The sequence below is a fragment of the Oryctolagus cuniculus genome, chromosome 15 (genome assembly GCF_051225735.1).
Source record: "Oryctolagus cuniculus isolate XC-2025 breed Fujian yellow rabbit chromosome 15, ASM5122573v1, whole genome shotgun sequence".
Lineage (NCBI taxonomy): Eukaryota > Metazoa > Chordata > Mammalia > Lagomorpha > Leporidae > Oryctolagus > Oryctolagus cuniculus.
Window position 1 is genome coordinate 91,367,036 of NC_142881.1, and position 21,329 is coordinate 91,388,364.

Sequence of the window (21,329 nt, forward strand, 5' to 3'; positions counted from 1 at the left end):
AAGAAGCAGAGTTTATAAAGTCAAAAATCATAAATACAGGAAGGAGAATACATGGTTACTGGGGTCAACCTAACCTAAGGCCTATGCAAAACTAATATCAATTATAATCTTGACAATACCAGTTACAGTCCTAACAATTCCAAGTATAGTCTTGATATTGTCAAGGTGTTACTTCAGTAGTTCAGCTCTCTATTGATATGCAGTTAGACAGAAAAACTCAAAATCTAATTAAAAAATTCAAATATTTGTACAGACATATAAAATATAGAGCACTTGAAGAATTTAATAACTTTCTCACTCTGCTCCAGCACTCCTCGAATCTTTGCAAAATTCTTCATGCTACACCTTAAAGTAGGCTTTCACAATATCAAGATACCCTGTGTTTTTGCCCATGTTGTAATTAGATCAAATCAAAAAAGGTCATATAAAAATCATACACATTTTAAAGCTATTAAATATTCCAAGATAACATGGATCAAAATAGCACATGGTACCTCAATTAAGCTCTTTTAAAAAAATAGAGTAAAATCACAATACTTGTTGATTGAAAATAAGTGCATTAAGATATTTTAAAAATCAGAAATAGATAAAAGTGGTAGAACTGAAGGTATATGGCCCTAGGGGAAGGGATTAGGAGGATGGTGGAAACTGATGAGGCTATTTTAGCCATTCTCTGCAACTTTACCTATCATTTCTGGGCATGTATTCCACTGATATGTTAAAAATGATTTTTGATTTGAACAAATTTTCAAATTCGACAGTGGGAAAGTTTATATTGCTCTTTTACTAGAAACAATATAAGTTCTGAAAATTTCTAATATTTTAATACATTTCATCAGATTCACTGCAATTCACTTTGATTAAAGACAAATGTCATCAATTAAGTGTGGATGACTAACCAGAGTTACAAAACCACAGAGTAAAATTTTTGGGCTGAGTTGATTATTTTATAGAACAGTAAAATTTAACATAAACTAAAACTGCCAATGTCAGCTGACAGATTTTTAATAATTTTTAATCCCACCTAACATTCTCCCCCCTTCTCAGAGTCTGTGTTAGTAGTCCAAACTTCTCCTAACAGGGGAGAGAGGGTTTTGAACATATTTTTGAATTAAGATCAGTCTCTATTTTCTTTTTTTTTTAACTTTTATTTAATGAATATAAATTTCCAAAGTACGACTTATGGATTACAATGGCTTCCCCCCCATACCGTCCCTCCCACCCACAACCCTCCCCTTTCCCACTCCCTTTCCCCTTCCATTCACATCAAGATTCATTTTCGATTCTCTTAATATACAGAAGATCAGCTTAGTATACATTAAGTAAAGATTTCAACAGTTTGCTCCCACACAGAAACATAAAGTGAAAAATAATAGATGATTTTTTTAAATGATGATGAAATCAGATCAGATCTATTGTCATGTTTAATCCCAGTGAGAGTCAAGTTGGGAATTGATAATTTCTTTTTTTTTTTTAACAGAAGATCAGTTTAGTATGCATTAAGTAAAGATTTCAACAGTTTGCACCCCCATAGAAACACAAAGTGAAATATATTGAGTACTCGTTATAGCATTAAATCTCAATGTACAGCACATTAAGGACAGAGATCCTACATGAGGAGTAAGTGCACAGTGACTCCTGTTGTTGACTTTACCAATTGACACTCCTGTCTATGGCATCAGTAATCTCCCTATGCTCCAGTCATGAGTTTCCAAGGCTATGGAAGCCCTCTGAGTTCTCCGGATCAGTCTCTATTTTCACCCAGTCTCCTGATTCCTCTTATGATCATCTCTGGATGGATCCCGGTTTACTTTGGATACTAGATTTATTCATACTTTTAAGAAAATATATTCTTTATGGTTTTTTTTTTCAAGCCACCAAATTGAAAACTGGTATTTAAGTTTTCAATAAGGTAGATTGAAATACTTGTATATTTAAATTGTTTTATTAGTAATAAGAATTGTTTTCGACTTATGTTCCTACTTTTTTTAGTATTTCATAAATGAAATTTTAGTGATGTTTTTCAAAAATAATCCCATTATCTGCTTGAAGTTCTATGACTTTTCCATGCACTTTTCCCAATGCTTCTCTCAGCAATCAGAGTATAATGTATAACATTATATTTGAATTATTATTATTTTTTTGGACAGGCAGAGTGGACAGTGAGAGAGAGAGACAGAGAGAAAGGTCTTCCTTTGCCGTTGGTTCACCCTCCAATGGCCGCCACGGCTGGCGTGCTGCGGCCGGCGCATTGCGCTGATCCGAAGCCAGGAGCCAGGCGCTTCTTCCGGTCTCCCATGGGGTGCAGGGCCCAAGCACCTGGGCCATCCTCCACTGCACTCCCGGGCCACAGCAGAGAGCTGGCCTGGAAGAGGGGCAACCGGGACAGAATCCGGCGCCCCGACCGGGACTAGAACCTGGTGTGCCGGCGCCGCTAGGCGGAGGATTAGCCTATTGATCCGCGGCGCCGGCCTTGAATTATTTTTTATATTTTAGTTTTGTGTTTGAGTTATATTCTATGTATAGCATCAATAACTTGTCTTATGCCATCTCCAGCACAGGGAACTTGGGCCCATTCTAACTTGTGCTTTCATTTTGAAGTCATCAACTACTTGTTTATTCTGGAAGTTGTCCCTGCAACTTTCCCATTCATAACTTTTCAGAAGCTACTAGGCCCTACTATCATAATGCTCATTTCCAGATGATATATATATATAAAATATTATATATCACATTAAATATTATATACATATTATATTGTATATGTTTTCATGATTTTCACAGAATTGAAATATTTTGTTAGATTTTTAAAATTCTCCAATTATAATTCTCTATACCATATCTCTGTACCAGTATTTTCTCACTCAAATACTGGTCCTATACTATAACTCTCTTATTCAAGGGATTTTTCATTGCTGAGTGCATCCCATTTGACCATTTATTTTCTTTCATTTTATTCCTCTCTGTTGTATATATCCTTAATATCAAAGTGTAAGTTAATACAAGCCCTACAAGCATGCTGTCATTCTGGCCAGCATTTTCATTATGACATCATGAAATTGCTCAAACTTCAGTAATATACCCTAGTAACGTCCTCCTGTACATGGTCTGCAAGAACCATGGTTTCTCAGAACTGTGCTGGGACACTGGACAGTTTTGTGATTTCAATGTCACATGTTTTTCTAATTTTTTTTTAATGAGGCTTTAAAGTAACCACTGGGTTTTGGAATTTTCCACACAGTAAATTGAGACACGTTGGATGTTAGAGTCAAGAGTGTTGTATCGGTCAGCGCCACAGCTCACTTGGCTAATCCTCTACCGGTAGCACTGGCACCCCGGGTTCTAGTCCCGGTTGGGGCGCCGGATTCTGTCCTGGTTGCTCCTCTTCCAGTCCAGCTCTCTGCTATGGCCTGGGAAGGCAGTGGAGTATGGCCCAAGTGCTTGGGCCCTGCACCCGCATGGCAGACCAGGAGGAAGCACCTGGCTCCTGGTTTCAGATCGGCGCAGCATGCCAGCCGTAGTGGCCATTTGGGGGGTGAACCAATGGAAGGAAGACCTTTCTCTCTCTCTCACTGTCTAACTCTGCCTGTCAAAAAAATAAATAAATAAAATTAAAATAAGAGTATTGTATCAAACACTCTAAGTTTCCTGATTTAAGTTCCTCCAGGTTTTCTGTATTCTTTTAAATGGTAAATTTGGGCTATTTTTATGAACAAAAATATACTTGTGATTTTACTTTTTTCTTTTACTACCAAATTGATCATTTCTATATCCAGCAGTCAATATATAGTGTATATCATAAACTGTACACATTACTATGATGTTTATTCTAATTTTGACTTTATTCCTATCACCTTAGGATTTTTTCCATTGGTAGTGTAGCTTGTGCCAGTCTCAGCACAAGTTGCCTATGGCCCACTTGGTTTATGTTATCTTTCTAATGTAATCAACTTTCTGTAAATTCTAACAGTTTTTTCATAATGTTCGTGCTGAAAATTGCGTGGAATCATCTATCATCAGTGTCATCGCTCTCCTTTGTAGGTCATATGTTTTATTGTTTTGTGAACTCTGTTGGAACTCCACTTTTAAACTTTGATTTTGGAAATTTTCAAAAGTCAGTTTATTTAAATCAGTGTTATTTCTCAAATGTATTCTGCCAAGGTACTTAAAATATTCTTGATTTAACTTATATTGACTTTATTATCTTGTGTAACGTTATATGTGAAGGTCTGTTTTCCACATATTCCTGTATACTCTTTTGTCACTAACATTGCTTCACTTCTCCCAATAGCAAAACGCATGCCATGATAGTCCTAAAAACATTTGCTCATCCTAGCCAGCATTTTCATTTTGAAATCATAAAGTTGTTTACATTTCTCCAAGTTGTGTTACTCCATCCATGTACATTGTTTTGCAAAATTATGCACTAAAGTGGACACTTTCATGTATTCATGTTAGTGAATTGTCTTTCTATTTTCTTATTTTTTATAGTACTCAAAATAAAACATTATATATAAAAATTTCCTAGGTCAAGGATTTGTATGTTAGCTAAGATATTAAATATTAGGCAGCATGATCTTTTCTTGCTTTAAGCTACTGAAATTTTGTATATTAGATTTAAATGTAACTTTAAGATTTTATTCATGTATACCCTTTCTGCATGATTGTGACTCTATTACTGATTCTACCAAATCACTAATTTCCACACCCTATAATCAAAATTAAATGCTTTAGAATTTATTACTATTGCCGGCGCCGCGGCTCACTAGGCTAATCCTCTGCATGCAGTGCTGGAACCCCGGGTTCTAGTCCCGGTCAGGGTGCTGGATTCTGTCCTGTTGCTCCTCTTCCAGTCCAGCTCTCTGCTGTGGCCCGGGAGTGCAGTGGAGGATGGCCCAGGTCCTTGGATCAGGCTCCTGGCTTTGGATCAGCGCAGCCGCTGGCTGTAGCAGCCACTTGGGGGGTGAACCAACAGAAGGAAGACCTTTCTCTTTGTCTCTCTCACTGTCTAACTCTGCCTGTGGGGGAAAAAAAAGAATTTATTGCTATCACCCAAATATGTAATTAATAACCTAGATTTTTACAATCATAACACAGAAAAACTATGGGTACCATGGTTTGCTTTATCATTGAGTGGTCATCAGCCTGCTCTAAATGGTAAAAGTTGTCCTAATGCTGTCAGGTTTAATGAATTTGAGCACATTTTAGGGACAGCACCTTCATTCTCATCAGCAGGGGATATATGGTTCATTTTTCTGGACATTCCTGAAACTGTTAATTAATGTCTGATCTTGGAAATTTTCCAAAGCCCATTTCTCTGTCATTCTTTAATTTTTCAAGTTTATTATGGACTCTTTTCCACCAGATAACAGTCTATATATTTGTCTTTTACTTACGGCTCACATTAAAATACTCATTCTTTCTAACAGCAATTTAAGCATGATTTTTTTAAAAGATTTATTGATTTGAAAGGCAGAGTTACAGAGAGAGAGGTAGAGACATAGAGGTCTTCCATCCACTGGTGTACTCCCCAGATGGGCACAATGGCTGGAGCTGGGCCAATCTGAAGCCAGGAGCCAGGAGCTTCTTCAGGTCACCCACACGGGTGCAGGGGCCCAAGGACTTGGGCCATCTTCTACAGCTATCTCAGGCCATAAGAGCTGGATCGGAAGAGGAGCAGCTGAGATTAGAACCAGCACCCATATAGGATGCTGGTGCTTCAGGTCAGGGCTATTTTTTTCTTCTTTTTTAAAGATTTATTTATTTATTTGAAAGTCAGAGTTACACAGAAAGAGAAGCAGAAAGAGAGAGAGAAATAGAGAGCAGTCTTCCATCTGCTGGTTCACTCCCCAGTTGGGCGCAACGGCCAGAGCTGGGCAGATCCAAAGCCAGGAGCCAGGAGCTTCTTCTGGGTCTCCCACACAGGTGCAGGGGCCCAAGGACTTGGGCCATCTATTGTTTCCCAGGCCATAGCAGAGAGCTGGATGGGAAGTGGAGCAGCCAGGACTCGAATCGGCGCCCATATGGGGTGCTGGCATTGCAGGTGGCAGCTTTACCCACTCTGCCACAGTGCCGACCCCCAGGCCAGGACTTTAGCCCACTGCACCACAGCGTCGGCCCCTCAACCATGATTTTACCTGGCTATGTGCACCAGATTTCTATTTTTTGTTTTGTCTTTCTTTTATTAATTTCGACTGTGTATCATCAATATCCATGTGGAAGCCAATCTTAGCACTGTAAACTTAGGGTCATTCTTTTGGATATTTACATTATAATGTCATGAATTCACTCAAAATTGTTGAAATTGTCCTAGCAACCTCCATTTTTTTGGTCTATTAAATGATTTTTAGACAGTACACACACATTACTGAGGACACATATTTGATTTACAGTTTCATTCTTTTTAGAGTCTCAGAATTGATCATTCACCTTAAAATTTCCATTCATTTGATTGGCAGTGCTGTCTAAGCTTTAAGATTATTAAATTAAACTGAATAAGATTTCCTGTATTTTTTCATATTTTAAAACATAATTTTACTACTATTTTAATCTCTATTACACCTCCATGTGCTGCTATTTCTGAATCTACCAGATTTCCCATTAGTACAGCCAGTAGTCAGAATACAATGTATATGGAAAGGCACACATTTTTTTTTATATTTTTCATGTTGCATTTGAATTTGTTATAACCATTAGAAAAAAATCAGTAACGGCCGGCGCCGCGGCTCACTAGGCTAATCCTCCGCCTAGCGGCGCCGGCACACCGGGTTCTAGTCCCGGTCGGGGCGCCGGATTCTGTCCCGGTTGCCCCTCTTCCAGGCCAGCTCTCTGCTGTGGCCCGGGAGTGCAGTGGAGGATGGCCCAGGTGCTTGGGCCCTGCACCCCATGGGAGACCAGGAAAAGTACCTGGCTCCTGGCTCCTGCCATCGGATCAGCGCGGTGCGCCGGCCGCAGTGCGCTGGCCGCGGCGGCCATTGGAGGGTGAACCAACGGCAAAGGAAGACCTTTCTCTCTCTGTCTCTCTCTCTCACTGTCCACTCTGCCTGTCAAAAAAAAAAAAAAATCAGTAACCTAATTTATGCCAATTCTAGCACCGAAAACTTCAGGAAGACTTGATTTGCTTTATCAATGTTTGGAAATAAATTTTCTAAAATCTGGAACTTGTCCAAGCAAATTTTAGTTCACAGTATCTGAGTATAATCTTGGGTCAGGTCCATCACTCTCATTAGCAGGGGACTTTTTGTTTTGTTTTGCTTTAGATTTTAAGGACTTTTAGGGAACTTGATATTGTTTCATTTTGGAAATTTTTTTTTTTTTTATTTGTTTTTTTTTTTTTAATTTTTTATTTATTTTTTATTTTTTTTTAACTTTTATATAATGAATATAAATTTCCAAAGTACGATTTATGGATTACAATGGCTTCCCCCCCATACCGTCCCTCCCACCCACAACCCTCCCCTTTCCCACTCCCTCTCCCCTTCCATTCGCATCAAGATTCATTTTCGATTATCTTAATATACAGAAGATCAGCTTAGTATACATTAAGTAAGGCTTTCAACAGTTTGCTCCCACACAGAAACATAAAGTGAAAAATAATAGATGATTTTTTTTAATGATGATGAAATCAGATCAGACCTATTGTCATGTTTAATCCCAGTGAGAGTCAAGTTGGGAGTTGATAGTTTCTTTTCTTTTCTTTTTTTTTCTTTTTTTTTTTTTTTTTTTTACAGAGGATCAGTTTAGTATGCATTAAGTAAAGATTTCAACAGTTTGCACCCCCATAGAAACACAAAGTGAAATATATTATTTGAGTACTCATTATAGCATTAAATCTCAATGCACAGCACATTAAGGACAGAGATCCTACATGAGGAGTAAGTGCACAGTGACTCCTGTTGTTGACTTTACCAATTGACACTCCTGTCTATGGCATCAGTAATCTCCCTATGCTCCAGTCATGAGTTTCCAAGGCTATGGAAGCCCCTTGAGTTCTCCGACTCTTATCTTGTTTAGACAAGGTCATAGTCAAAGTGGAGGTTCTCTCCTCCCTTCAGAGAAAGGTACCTCCTTCTTTGAAGACCTGTTCTTTCCACTGGGATCTCACTCGCAGAGATCTTTTGCCAGAGTGTCTTGGCTTTCCATGCCTGAAATACTCTCATGGGCTTTTCAGCCAGATCCGAGTGAACAATGAACAACTTAATACATTATCCCTCTTAGTAGTTTTTTTGTCTGTTCTACTTAATATGACTGATTTAATTCTGTAATTAATACACAGTTATTCTTAAGTGTTGAAATTTAACTGAATTGTGATCCCTGTTAAACATAAGAGTAGGAATAAGAGAGGGAAGAGATATATAATTTGGGACATGCTCAAGCTGACTTGCCCCAAATGGTAGAGTTAGAAACATACCAGGGGATTCCAATTTAATCCCATCAAGGTGGCATGTACCAATGCCATCTCACTAGTCCAAGTGATCAATTTCAGTTCGCAATTGATCATTTTGGAAATTTAATTTTTTGTTTCATCTTTGAATGAATGGAGCTCACTTTTTTCACTAATCATCTATTCTAGACCATTCCCAGCTCTATGAACTGGTGGCCATGATGATTTAAATTTCATTGTGAGATCATCATCACCCCCAGCATTCTATAGGTATCCTGGAAACCTATGTACATAGTGTCTTAGTGCTATCCTAGTCAAGGTTATTCATTCTCTCTCCTCAAGGTAATATATGCATACATATATAAATAGATATATGTAAAGTTTTATGTAAGAATATATATATGCATTTCTGGATTTTTATAGAACTCTGAGTCATTGTTTCTTCAATTTTGTTGATTATTCAAGTTTTCCACTGTGAGTTTAGATACTGTACATATCCTGGCAATTATGTGAGTAAGTGGCAGGATCTTGAAATGATTTTTGATCCTAGAATTATATTCATTTTTTAAAATTTAATTTTAAAAACAGGTATGGAGACCCAGAGGGACAGAAAGTGTGAGTCACAATCTAGTGCTTCACTCCACAATCTCATAATCAGGAACTGGACTATTAGGGAACTCTAAACTACATTTTACTGATAAATAATATATACGTATATAGGTAATATATACTAGTATATGTTTATGTATATATAAATTTTGAAGGTGTAGCTCTAGATACAAACATATACTTTAAAGTTTTCTGGTTATTTGAATGATCTTTGGTCTATTTCTATTTCTTGATTTTGCTCTTATTTTCTTTTTAATGTAGAAGCAATGGATTAAAAATTCACAAGAATCTCTTATATGTCCTTGTCACATTATTATTCTCATTATCAAGTAGTTGAATTATATTCACAGTAAGGAAAGTATAATTTTTATTGTAACCGGTACACCTCTTTTGAAAATTTTTTTTTCAGTTTATTCTTTTTTTCTTTTCTTTTTTATTTGAGTGTTACAGAGAGAGAGGGACAAGATTAAGATTTTCTGGGGCCAGCACTGTGGCAAAGTGGATAAAGCCTCCTCGTGTAGTTCCAGCATCCCATCTGGGCGCAGGTTTCAGTCCCGGCTGCTCCACTTCTGATCCAGCTCTCTGCTATGTCCTGGGAAAGCAGGGGGAGATGCCCCAAGTCCTTGGGCCCCTGCATCTGCATGGGAGACCTGAAGGAAGCTCCTGGCTCCTGGCTCCTGGCTTCAGATTGGCACAGCTCCGGTCATTGTGGCCAATTGGGGAGTGAACCAGCAGATGGAGGACCTCTCTCTCTCTCTGCCTCTCCTTCCTTCTCTGTGTGACTCTGACTTAAAGAATAAATAAATAAATCTTTTAAAAAAATTTCTAACTGCTGGTTCACTCCTCCAATGGCCACAATTGCTGGAGCTGGAGTTGGGGCAGGCCAAAGCCAGGAGCCAGGTGCTTTTTAGGGTCTTGCACATGGGTTACAAAGGCACACGTACTTGTGACATATTTCAACTGCTTTCCCAGGCTATTATTAAGGAGCTGGATTGGAACTGGAGCAGCTGGGTCATGAACCAGCACCATATGGGATGCTGGTTTCAGAGGAGGTGGTACAACTCACTATGACAAAATGCCATCCCCTCTTTGCATTTTTTTAAAGATTTATTTTTATTTATTTGAAAGACAGAATTACAGAGAGTGGTAGAGACAGAGAAGAGAGGTCTTCCATCCACTGATTTACTCCTCAGATGTCTGCAGCAGCCAGAGCTGCGCTGATCCAAAGTCAGGAGCCAGGAGCTTCTTCCAGGTCTCCCATGTGGGCACAGGGGCCCAAGGACGTGGGCCATCTTCTACTGCTTTCCCAGTCCACAGCAGAGAGCTGGATTAAAAGAGGAGCATCCGGGACCAGAAGTGGCGCCCATATGGGATGCTGGCGCTTCAGACCAGGGCTTTAACCCGCTGCGCCACAGCGCCGGCCCCCCTCTTTGAATTTATTCTTATCACCTGTGTATATGATCAGTAACCTAATGGAAGGCCAGCCTATGACTAAACCTATCAGTGTGTTGCTTGACTTTTACATTGGAAGGTCTTCAACATACGCAAAATTGTGTAGTTTTCTTGGCCACTTTTATGTATACAGTTCATGAAAAGGATTTTTGGCCCATAATATCATTCTCTTTTTCCATGTGATATAGTTTTAATTTTTTTGGTGGTTTATGAGTATAAATAAACTTTTGATAATTCATATTTTAAGAGTAGCTATAGATGTTAGTAGCTTTCATTAAGGTTTTTCTGCTAAATGGCTTGATATTTTCTTTACTTACCTTTTACTTACTTGATCTTTTCTTTCACTTATCAAGTTTAGTGCACACTTAAGACACATTGGTTCCCACAGTTTTTTTTATATATTTGTCATGCTATTGTTGCCCCTACATTATTGCTCACTGCTACTTATAATAATCAGAATATAGGTTAAATATTAATGTGTGTATTTATTTTATTTTATTCTGTATTTTATTGTATTTTTTATTCTTTATTGTATTTGATTCTGTATTTTATTTTTTATTCTAAATACATGTGTATGTGTATATATAATGATGTAGTGTAAGCCAATTCTTGTGCAGAGAACCATAGCTTATCGTGGTTAACTTTTTCACCGTGGCTTCATCAATTTATTTAAATTATGTTTTCTTTTTCACTTTCCTTGATTTATCTTCTTAATTTTAAAATTTTATAATAGTTAAATAATGTACTGGGTATTGTTCACCAAATTCCTTTATGTCTGTTAATCACTCTATTACTTAATCCTATATTGCCACTCCCTCCTACTAACAATTATTAAAATAAAATTTATGTTATAAAATATACATTGTTTTAGTTGATGATGCATTTTAATTCAATCGTGTGACCTGTTAATGTCATCAATATCCTATTGTAAGCCAATGCTACTACTATTAACTTTAGGCCTTTTTGGGTGTCATTTTTTGGTGATATCAACTTGATGGAAGTCATCTAAATTCTCTTTGCAACTATTTTATGTCCCCAAATTCTCAGAGCTGTCTTAACCCATTCAGTCATTCTTAATTCTCAGTTGTTATGCTATTGAGCTTTTCTTGAATTCCAGAGGACCATAAATTTGACTTTAATTTTGAAGTTTATTTGTGCTTATCACTTTATTATTTATTTTTATCTTTTTAAAAAGGACCTACTTATTTATTTTTAAAGGAAGAGCGAGAGAGAGCGAGAGCGAGAGTGAGCGAGCGAGCAAGCGAGAGAGAGATCCTTCCTCAGTTGGTTCACTTCTCAAATGGCTGCAGTGCTGCAATGACTGGGACTGGGCCATGCCGCAGCCAGGAACCAGGAGCTTCCTATTCTCCAACCTGAGCGACAGGGGACCAAGCACTTGGACCATACTCAACTGCTTTTGCAGGCACATTAACAAGGAGATGGATTGGAAGAAGACCAGTCAGGACTCTACCCAGTGCTCACATAGGATGCTGGCATTAGGATTCTTCTGTAAAGTGGCATTTTCTTTTCCTGATTTAAGTTCCTATAATATGTAATAGTTTTTAAAAGATAATTTTACACTGTTTTCACTAATCTCTTTATATTTGTTTGGTAATTTGTAATTATCCCTACCAAACTACGCAGCTCCAAAGTGTTCACAATTTACAGTGATATGAACATCACTTTCTAGTTTTCTTTGATTTTATTACTGTCATTAGTGTATCAGTAACTTAATGTAAGCAAGTAGCTTCATTGTTGGTTACTATCTGTATTAAAAGTTTATTAAGTCAATGAACTCATGTTGATGTTTCTGGCCATTTTAATGGCATTGTGTTTCAGAACTATCTATGCATAGTATACTCTGTCACCTACTCAAGTTAAATTTCTTTTTCTATTTCTGCATTGTGATAAGATTCAATTTAATGATGGTTTTGTCATTCTAGACAATTTCATCTTTGTTTTTTTTTTTTTGTAGCTATCATTAGTTGTAATTGACATGATTTACCTAGGAATCATCTTTGTTTTTGGTTTTCTATTGACTTAAAGAGTGAAGTTTGCTTGATTTCAAATGCTGGAATTTTATATTTAGTCTTCTGTATTTTTAATTTTAAAAATGTACATATAGAGAACACATTTCACTTAATTCACATAGTTTTTTTAAGCTTTTATTTAATGCAAATTTCATAGGTACATATAGTGGTTAGTTCTCTCATACCCACCCTCTCACCCCCACTCCTGTCCCACCTCCTACTCCCTCTCCCGTCCAATTCTTCATTAAGGTTCATTTTTACTTTAACTTTACATACGTAAGATCAACTCTATACTAAGCAAAGATTTCAACAGTTTGCCCTCACATCCACACATAATGTTTAAAGTACTGCTTGAGAACAAGTTTTGCAGTTAATTCTCATAGTATAACTCATTAAAGACAGAGGTCCTACACAAGGGGTAAGTGCACAATGAATTCAGTTGTTAATTTAACAATTAGCCTCTTATGAGTTGCCAAGTTGCCTTTTGTATTTCACACAGTTTTAACAATGTAATGATATTTGCCATCCTATCTTTACTTCCACACTCCCCCCCTCCCTCCTCTTCTTTTCCCTATGTTCTAACTTTTATGACATATTTTCAATTAACTTATTCATTTTTTCAATTGACAAGCTTAACCTTTTACTAAATAAAGAATTCAAAAAGTAGTAAGTAGAAAAGCCACTGTTCCTGAGGAGCATAGATAAAAGCTGTAACCAATAATCAAATCTCAAAATGTCAATTTCACACACATACATCACATTTTTGTATTCTGTATATTAGTTACCACAAATCAGGGAAAATGTATTTGTCTTTTGGGGGCTGGCTTATATCACTAAGCATAACAGCATTTTGTGGCAAAAGACAGAATTTTTAAAGTCTTTTTTTTATGGCCAAGTAATATTCTATCATGTATATATACCACAATTTCTTTATCCAGTCATCAGTTTATAGACATCTGGGTTGATTCAATATATCATTTATTGTGAGTTGACCTGCTGTAAACAGTAGGATACAGATAACTCTTTAGTATGCTAATTTCCTTTCCTTTCCCAAGAGTGGAATGACTGAGTCATATGGTAGAACTATTTTCAAATTTCTGAGGAATTTCTATACTGTCTTCCATAATGGTTGTTCTGGTTCACATTCTTCAGTTTGTTGCTGTGATGTATTGTGTTTATTGATTTGCTTATGTTGAACCATCCCTGCATAACAGGGATAAATCCTGCTCGGTCCAGGTGAATGATCTTTTTGATGTGTTGTTGGATTCAACTAGCTAGCATTTTGTTGAGGATTCAGTTATTGGTCTATAACTCTTTGTTGTATGTTTTTTCTGGTTTTGGAATGATGATGATGCTGGCCTCATAGAAGGTGTTTGTGGGACTATTCCCTTCCTTTCAATTGTTTTGAAAAGTGTGGGAAAAATTGGAAGTAGTTCTTGAAAAGTTTGGTAGAATTCAGTAGTGAAGCCTTCCGGTCCTGGTGTTTACTCTGTTGGGAGGGTCTCCATGACTTCTTCAATCTCCATCTTGGGCATTGGTCTGTTTGGATTTTCTGTGTCTTTGTGCCTCAATTTTGTATGTGTCCAGAAATAGATCCATTTCTTTTAGATTTTCCAATTTGTTGGCATATAGCTATTTGAAGTTTCCTGATTTTCCTTTTTGTTTCTGTAGTATCCCTCATAAGATTGCCTTTTTTTTCATCTCTGATTTTGTTATTTCAGATCTTCCCCATTTTTTGGTTAGTTGGACTTATGGCTTACAATTTAATTTTTTCTAAAAACGGCTCTTTAGTTCATTGATCTTTTGTATCATTTTTAAATTTATCTAACTTTTATTATTTCTTTCCTCTAACTATTTTTTAATTTGGTTGATTCCTATTTTTCTGGGTCCCTGAGATATGCGATGCATTTTTAGAACATTCGTTTTATGCTGAGAATCCTTTAAATGAGGTTTTAGATAAGACATTCCTATTAAGAGACTTGGGCAAATATAATCAGTCATTTCATACAGATAATATACACTATGATAAGAATAGTAATGGTAGCATGGAGATAAAATTATTTGAAAAGAACTATTTCAGGCTTTGTTGCAGGCAGGAGTTAATAAAATGATGCATTGCTGACTAAAGACTTAGGGAAGTGTATGAGGAGCTAAGGAAAAGAGTACAAATGAAAAGGTCATGTTGGAGCTGATGGTTCCCCTCCTTCCCCTGGCCTGTATTCAAGCTTGGGATATTTAAAAGGAACCAGGACAATGTTCTAGCCCTGGTGCTGCTACAAATCAAATAAGTCAGTAAAAACTCTTACATCCATAGATTAATTTGACTGCATATTGGAAAAATGGGTCCACCACAATAGCTAGAGCCTTAATTGATACTGGGGTGGAGGCCTTCCTAATTTATGGAAACCCTAATAGCTTCAAAAAGGGTTGCTTATTGTTATTACTGGAATTAGAGGAAATGGAAAATAAAATTTACAATAAAACAGGAAAATTACCTGGGAAAGAATATTCTGTATTGTTTGTACCTATCAGAAAATATATAATTGGAATATTTATTAATATTCCTCAAGGTATGGCTTTGAATTAACTTGAAAAATATCAACTTGCTATAAAAATAGTTACTAAAACAGTTTTAGTAAGTAAAATCCCTATGCTGCTGGTGAGATTACCACAGCCAAGATGGTTGCTTTGAAAACAATATTGCATTTCTGGAGGAAATCACTGATATTATTAAGGAATATGCACAGGCAGGAACATTGACGCATATTATCACAAAATGAAATAATCGGCCAGCTCCACGGCTCACTAGTCTAATCCTCTGCCTGCGGCGCCGGCACCCCAGGTTCTAGTCCCTGTCGGAGCGCTGGATTCTGTTCCGGTTGCTCCTCTTCCAGTCCAGCTCTCTGCTGTGGCCAGGAAAGGAAATGGAGGATGGCCCAAGTTCTTGGGTCCTGCACCCGTATGGGAGACCAGGAGGAAGCTCCTGGCTTCTGGCTTCAGAAATATGTAGCTCCGGCTGTGGCAGCCATTTGGGGGGTGAACCAACAGAAGGAAGACCTTTCTCTCTGTCTCTCTCTCTCACTGTCTAACTCTGCCTGTCAAAAAACAAACAAAAAAAGAAATAATCCATCATGTACAGTTACAAAGTCAGACAGAACTCTGAAAATAGTGTCAACTATCAGCTGTTACATAAAGTTACTCCTCCTCTTGTTGCTGCAATGCCTGATACAATCACTCTGATAACCCAGAAATCTTCTGCTTATTGTTATGCTACTATTGAATTATCTAATGAATTTTTTACTATACCTATTGATTTACTTCAATAGAATCAATTTGACTTTACCTAGCAAATTTGCTAATATAATTTTGCCAGGTCACTACTGTGCTATTTATATAGTTCCACTATATGCCATTGAACAATGGGAGAACGTTTAGTTGAATTTAGCATAGCTGGAATGCAAATAACCAATTTTATCTAAGGTATTATGCAGGAAATGACTTCAGAAACAGTATTAGAAGTATTACACAAATTGATTACACACATGAAAAACAAAAGGTCAGAAAATTTAAAATTCTAAATCCTTCTCAAAATGTTAAATTTTTTAGGAATACATTGTAATCAGTTACATCAGAAAAATTCTCCCTAAAGTTCGTCAAGGAAATCTTGGATCTTACAGACCCTACCAATAAAAAGGAAGCTCAAAGATTTGTAGGTCTTTTCAGCTGTTGGAGGCCTTGCATTCCTCACTTGGAACAATTTTTGCAGCCCCTGTATGAAGTTACAGAGAAAAAAATTTAAATGGGGAGAAAAAAAAAAAGCTAAGGTATTTGAAAAGGTCAAAGCTGCTATAAAAATTGTCCTAGATCCCTGGCCTTTGAAAGAGGGACCAGTGGAAATTCAGGTTTCTGTATAACATGGTTATGCTGATTGTAGTTTATGTCAAAAACAAGGGAGAATTTTTTCCTTGGGAGTCTGGTCTAAAAAATTGCCTACAGCTGGCTACCCTTTTTGAGTAGCAGGTATTGGCTGCATATTGGGCACTAGTTGAAACCAAATAATTAATAATTGGACATGAAGTTTCCTATGCTTGAAATACCTGTTATGGCAGGGGTAATGTTATACCTGCTTAACATAAAATAGGGTTTGCATAATAATATAATTAAGTGGAAATGGCATATATAAAATAGAGGTAAACAAGATAAACATGGCATTATGCCATTACATGAAAGAATAGTTAATGAAGGATCCTTTCCAATGAAGAGTTAAAATTGTATATGTGCGGGTGTAAAAAGTTAATCTTAAGCTTACAGGTCTAAACCTTCTCCCCCAAGGATAAAACTATGAGTTCCTGGTGCAGCTGTAAAAATAAGACAGAGGTCACATAGTTTCTGTTCCCTACTTTTGTGGCTATGATGGTGTAAATGGGGGCTGAAGCTAGATAACTGCTGCCTCCTAAGTGCTGTGTTCCTGCGACCTTATGACCCTTACCGTTTGCTTAAGGACAGATTGCTTAGGGCCCTTGCTTAAGGCCCCTTTGTTCCCAGAGGAGCCACAGGACTTTGTGATCTTCCTCTGCTTGCTCAGGCATTGCAGCCGCAAAATAAACTCCCCCTGTGATAAACTCTTCTAGCAACAGCCAATTAGCAGGTAACAGAAAAATGCCTAGAGTTTCTGGTGTTTTCTCAGGGTAAATAAGGTGATTAATAGCTACCCGAAACCCTGCAGTTTGGCACGTACACCCCAGCAGCTCAGACCCTATGTTTCGGCCAATCAATTCAAAAGACATCAACCCCAAAGCCATCCAACCACCTTTATTAAGTCCGTTCCCGCCACTGGATGCACCACTCAATTCTAGGAAATGTTCTTTAAATTTCCCGCAGGATGAGATAATTTGCTAAATGGTAATATGTTTTCAAAAACCCTATAAAAACCCTGACCCCCAACTCCTCAGGGCTTCTCTGTTCTTGCATGTTCAGGGAGCCCCAGCATGGTGGTTCAATAAACCCCATGCTGATTGCATGAGAGTGTCTCTTGGAGTCGTTCCTCGGGCGGCGGACGTGTTTCGACCCTAACACCAACATGTAAATCAACTTTCACCTTGCAAAAAAAAAAATCTCTCCTGTCTGTTGAAATGCAAGATACAATAAGTTAACCGAGGAGCAGAAACAACATGTTTGGATCACTGATGGAACAGCAAAGCATATAAGACAAGTGTATCGCTGGAAGGCAATTGTATATAACCTTTGCACAAAAGTGATTTTTAGAAATCACTGGGGCTCCATGGCCTGGGTGGGCAGTGCTTATGAAATGGAACACGACCAAAGTATGGATATGGGAAACCAACACCCTTCCATTAATAGGCTCCAGGAAATCCAGAAGGAAGTGAGGAACATAGAACAGCAAGTCATCGGCTTCAGTGGCCTGTCAATGACAAGAATTACAAGCAACTGGAGAGGGTTCTACGACACAGCTTTTTGAAATAGACTCCGTGGAAAAAAAGGGAAAAAAAGGAGACATCCAGGCGGTCAGGAAGAGGACGCCCAGGAGACCCAGCGCCTCCCCAAGGAGGATTCCTCAAGCGGAATCGCAGCCTCCCACACCCCGCTGAGACCCAGAACGTCCTCAAGGAGGCCCAGTCTCTGGTGCAGGGGATAGTGTCTTTCTATAGCTGGGGGCAGCTGCGCCGCCGCCGACTTCGGGGAGAGCATCCAGGACGTCATCTTGAGGCTGACGCACGTGATGAAAACCGCGGGAGGATCTCGCTGCAGAAAGCAGGATATCTCGCCTTAACCAAAATCTGCGCCATGCAAGAAATTATCGAAGACGGCATCAGAAAGCAGCCCTCACTGCCACTCTCTGAGGATGCACGCCCGTCCGTTGCCTAGATCAGTTCTGCGATGCGCACAGTGGACAGGCCCGTGGCACGGTGACCACGCTTCTGATGGGTGTGTGCTCACGTACACTCTCAGAGCATGTGCACCCATGCATTGCCAAGATCAGTTCTGCGATGCGCACAGTGGACAGGCCCGTGGCACGGCGATCATGCTTCTGATGGGTGTGTGCTCACGTACACTCTCAGAGCATGTGCACCCATGCATTGCCAAGATCAGTTCTGTGATGCGCACAGTGGACAGGCCCGTGACACGGTGATCATGCTTCTGATGGGTGTGTGCTGGACGAGACCGGCTGGCACCTGTTCTGCGTGCTCTCGGGGCTGGTGGCCGACCTGGATGCTCTGGACGTGTGTGGGGGCACGGACATCAGAAGCTACCGAAGGGAAGTGGTCGAAGATATCAACAAGTTATTGAAATATTGGATTTAGAAGAGGAAGCAGACACTTAGGCGTGTGACCTGGGACAGATTCCCACTTGTCTCAGTACAGCCCCCAGGGCCCCTCCTGCTGAACATGTTGTAGACCATGCACAGTGCAGCCAAGCGGGAGCTCCCAGCACCTGCAGGCTCCCCGCGCGGGTCCGTGGAACGCTCATTTTGACCAGAGTTGTTTAACGTTAGTTGCCAACATTTCCCCTCAGAGCACCCATCGCTCTAAGCTGACTGTCGCAGGTTTGTGCAGCGGGTGAGGAGCTGCGCTGCGGGCTGTGGGCACGGACGTGAGCAAAGTCGACCTTGAGCGGCCTTTCAGCAGGGCTTGGTGTCCTCTTCTAAGTCCCTCCTAGCCCCCCGGCGCCCCTGATGCTGCCCCAGAAGGAGCCCTAGTGCACAGGGCCTGTAGCATCCGGACCTGCTGGGAGCTGGGCGTGTGCCTGGCTGCCGCGTGCCATCGCTAACCTGCATTCATCACGTTGTATTGTAACGTTCCGATCTCACGCCAAGAGAGTCTGCACGGAAGTGAAAGCTACTCCCCAAAATGTGTGTTCTCGGGTCTGCATCAACACGGAATCCACGTTCACGGAGAAACAGCTGGTGGTGTCGCTTTCTTGGCCTTGACTCAGCAGCGCCATCTGCTGTCGCGGTCCCTGCAGGGAGGCCGCCGCCTACCATCGGCGCAATCAATGTGTTTGGGGTTAGGGTTTAACGTTGTGTTCTATGAGAACACCGGTGTATTTAGTGCATGTTAGTGTCTGCAGTTTTTCTCGCTTGTCTACTTTGCCGGTTTTATCTCGTGTTGGGTTATCGAAGTTCATTTTGTCTGTGCACGTCTTCTTGGGCAACGCTTTTATCAGGTCAGGTGTTTTCCCCTGGAGAACTATTGGACGAATAGTTGCTGCTGTTATCCATCACACTGCGCTGAGTCCCCGCCCCTCTGTTAACTGTAACTATTGTACTGGTGTGTCTGAAATAACTCATTGTTCTAAATCTACCTATTAGTGTGCACTTGATGATTAATGAAATAAATCTTGGCTTCGTCTTTTTGGTGGGAAAAAAAGAAGACGCAGTTAAGTAGTCAATTAGCTGAATTAATAAAAGGGGAGGAGAATGTCACATTTCCACTGGCTCATGGGCAGTTGCAAATAAAATAGCTACATAGATGCCTATTTGGAAGGATTGAAACTTGGAAATTCATGAATGAGACTTATGGGATAAGTAATTGTGGCGAGACATCTTGGACATTTCACAAAATACTAACATCTTTCTTCTTTATGTAGATGCCCTTGCTGCTATGAAATCTGAACATGAGTATAATGATCAAGTGGAACAACTGGCTTAAACTGCATGTAATAAAAAAAATCAAAAGAAGAGGACTGTTCTCTGGCAAAATACGTATGCCATCATTCAGCCTACATAGAAGCACAAGCTATGCACAGGTGGGCATTAGCTGGAGGAATATCATTTATCCATTTTAAAACCAACAAAAGGAAATGAAATTTGTAAAAATACCAAGAGTGGAAAGTACCACAAATAACTGGAGGATAATTGGCTTGAAGAACTTTACCAGTTCAAATATGGCAAATAGATTCTGTAGGACCTTTACCTACTAATAGAGAATACCAATATTATTTGTACTTGTGTAGAGACATATTCTGGAATATTAGTGACTTGTCTTTATCGGTGAGCTACTCAGAATACCTGCTGTACATTGGATGTAATCACCCTATATTTTGGGCCTCCTTTACAAATTCAGGGAGGCAATCATTCCCATTATAAAGGAAATTGAACATTGCAGTGAACACAATTTAGAATGGATGTATCATATTTCTTATTATCCTCAAGCAGTATGTCTTATTGAGAATGAATGGTCTTTTCAAGGAATATTTAAGAAAAGAGATAATTCTTGTACAAATTGGAAAGATAATTTATTCTTAGGATCATAACCAATAAAATAGACCCCAAGGAGAGGCTACTCCTATAGCCTTAATGATGGCTTCAGATTTACAAATTCAATATCTGGTCAGAGTCAAAGTCATCATTAAATGGTGGATTCTGGGTTCTTGAGCTCAAGCTTCATATTCGGGGACTCTGGTCAGTGGGTAGTGATTTAGTGCTAATTAGAAGAATGGGCAGATACAGAACTAATTAAAGGAATACCGACTGGATTAGGTATACAAATTCCTTACAGGGTATTTTGGACATTCACTACCTCAATCTACCTTTGCAAAACAAAAAACACAAATTTCAGAGGGCATAATAAACTCTATGTAGGTAAAGTTCAGTTTTGATTCACAATACTGGGAAGGAGCCTTGGCATATCCTTCCCAAGGACTATTTGTCCAGTTAAACAGGTAACCTTGGGAAGATTGTCACAGGCCCCAGATGTCATCACCCATATGGGAGAATTTGGCTCCACAAAAATTAAAAAATTTAAAAGCCTATTCTAAGGTTTAACCTGATATTTCCTGGTCTAAAATCTTGTAACTGGAACAGAAGGTCTTGGTATGACACTATACTTGGTGCA

The 21,329-nt window shown here is 39.0% G+C and overlaps 1 pseudogene across 1 annotated transcript in view; it reads left to right on the plus strand.

Moving 5' to 3' along the window:
• LOC127484106 (BAG family molecular chaperone regulator 5-like) overlaps positions 1 to 19,151 on the plus strand; it is a 63,347-nt pseudogene extending 44,196 nt beyond the window's left edge. Inside the window, exon 4 of the transcript XR_016221331.1 lies at positions 11,663 to 19,151. The product of XR_016221331.1 is annotated as a BAG family molecular chaperone regulator 5-like (transcript). The remainder of the gene's footprint in view (positions 1 to 11,662) is intronic.
• Positions 19,152 to 21,329: the final 2,178 nt, after the last annotated feature.